A 2,305-nucleotide genomic window follows, 5' to 3' on the forward strand; every position below is an offset into this window, starting at 1 on the left:
GGAAACGTGGCTCAGAACTGTCAGTAAGGACTACTGAACTGTCAGTTCAGAAAAGAATAAGATAATCTTTTGTCTAACTAACACGATTTTGCATTAAATATCTCCTTAATTTTTTTTGTTTCTCGAAGATTCTGCATCTCTTTTGACGACGTGTGCAGGCCTCTCATAAAGGATCCATCACTGAACTTAATGATTGTATGGATACCGCCACACTTCCACAATTCATGTTACAAAAAGACTATGAGATTGACAAGCCAACTTTGCAACCTCAGAAGCACAAAAAATGGCCGATACTAGTGAGTTACAATCTCAGAAGAAGCGATTATACCATCTTCACATCGACTTAGAAGAACAATATGCTCCAGCACAAAAAAGACGAAAGGATACGGTGCTGAATGCTCAACGGGAAAATATGAGAAGAGAAGGGCTCCAACATATTGACTTATGGTGTGATGGAAGTATATATCCAAAATGTCTAGTAAAAAACTCTACACCTCCATTTGTCAATCCAACCACACTACTGAGGTTTGCGGGCGATGGACAAAATGGACTTCTTGGTTATATTTCAGCACAGTCTGCATTTGCAAAAACATATAAAACAATGTACCTACAAGAAAAGGGGGCCAGGATTCAAGAGATAGCTATTCGTGCAAAATTGGAGCAGCAGTTTGCAGAATGAAATTGAGGAGCATTCAAAGAGTAAAAAAGAGTTGACAAGATCAAGAAGGAAGAGAACCGTGCTTGGAGACAGACAACGAAGCAGGAATATTAAAAACATTGCAAATTTGAAGGCTGGTACTGGTGGATGCAAGCGAAGAATTCAGGAAGCAAGATTAGTTTGTAATTTTTTATTTTTTATACTAAAAAATGCTCTCAAATGACTATATCTATTTTGTCCATTAACGCAAAACAGGATTAGAAGTGTTGAATAATATAGGCATATTGTGTTGTTACTATAGGAAACTATTGGAGCCTGCAAAAGAAAATATGGATCCCAATCTTCTTCCAGTTAAACAAATGAAAGGATTGCTTTCTTGTGGTGTAGCAAAAGGTTTGATTGAAGAAAAAAATACAAAACAATCAAACGCAATGTTGTAGAGGACTTTATATCCAATAATCAAGTTGATAGTACTACAATCCAAGAGGCTCTTGATGTTAGTGGAGTTAGCAGGAAGGGATATAGTTCGATTTTCCATGCGATATTCTCAACTTTGAGAGATCAAAGGATTAAACGAGTTTTACTGCCAAATCCAGCAACAGTGTGGAAGATAAGAGGTCATTTGAATGAAAGTATAGATGAGTTTATTGGACCATATATCCATATTGAAGAAATATTTCATGTGCTAAAGGAACCACTGTGTATGACCCTTGGAACAATATATTTGTAGATCTACAACAACTTCAAAGAAGAATGGTCGAGTTTTATGGAATAACATTTGAAGAGTGCAAAGGCATTTAGAAATTTGTTATCAAACTAGATGAGTGTGAGGTTGTAAAGGAAAAGAAAATGGAAAGGATTACTATCACATTGATGAAGGAGCACTTGATACATCATTGACTGAAGCGAGTTCAAAGTATTTTAGTGTGCAGTCAAAGAAACACATATGGTGGTTGGGCTCGTTCCAGGTATGATCATTTTTTATTTCGTACTTGATTTTAGTCAGTGTTTTCAAATCTTTTATAGTAAGACTTTTGTTTTGTATAATCACAGGTAAAGACAGAAGACCATGAAACACTAGATTGGGTGTTTCACCACACGGAAATACCAAGAATAATTAAAAGACAAGTACAAGGAGAGAATCTCCATGTTGCAGGAAAAGGTGATTTTCAAGTAGAGTGGCACATGGCGGGGGATCTTAAAACACTTAAGTGCATGTATAACGTTAGTAAAGGAGGTAACTCAAAGTCTCCTTGTCTTTACTGCAAAGAATCAGCTCAAGTAATCTCCATGTTGCAGGAAAAGGTGATTTTCAAGTAGAGTGGCACATGGCGGGGGATCTTAAAACACTTAAGTGCATGTATAACGTTAGTAAAGGAGGTAACTCAAAGTCTCCTTGTCTTTACTGCAAAGAATCAGCTCAAGTAATGGATTCCAAATGGTGGAAGAGAGCACCTAATAGAGATAAAGTTGACCCTGACTTCAAGGCCATTCTTGACATTCCACTATGTAATGTTCACATATGCACATTGCATGCTCTATGTCGAATTATTGAGAAATTGGTATTTTTGTATATTGGATTTGCTTGGAAACTCCGTCCCGAAAGAAATAGAAAGGATGCTCTTCATGCATTGGAAAAAGTGTTAT

The sequence above is a fragment of the Cibotium barometz genome, chromosome 46, assembly GCF_041138505.1.
Source record: "Cibotium barometz isolate CiBa-2024 chromosome 46, ASM4113850v1, whole genome shotgun sequence".
NCBI lineage: Eukaryota > Viridiplantae > Streptophyta > Polypodiopsida > Cyatheales > Cibotiaceae > Cibotium > Cibotium barometz.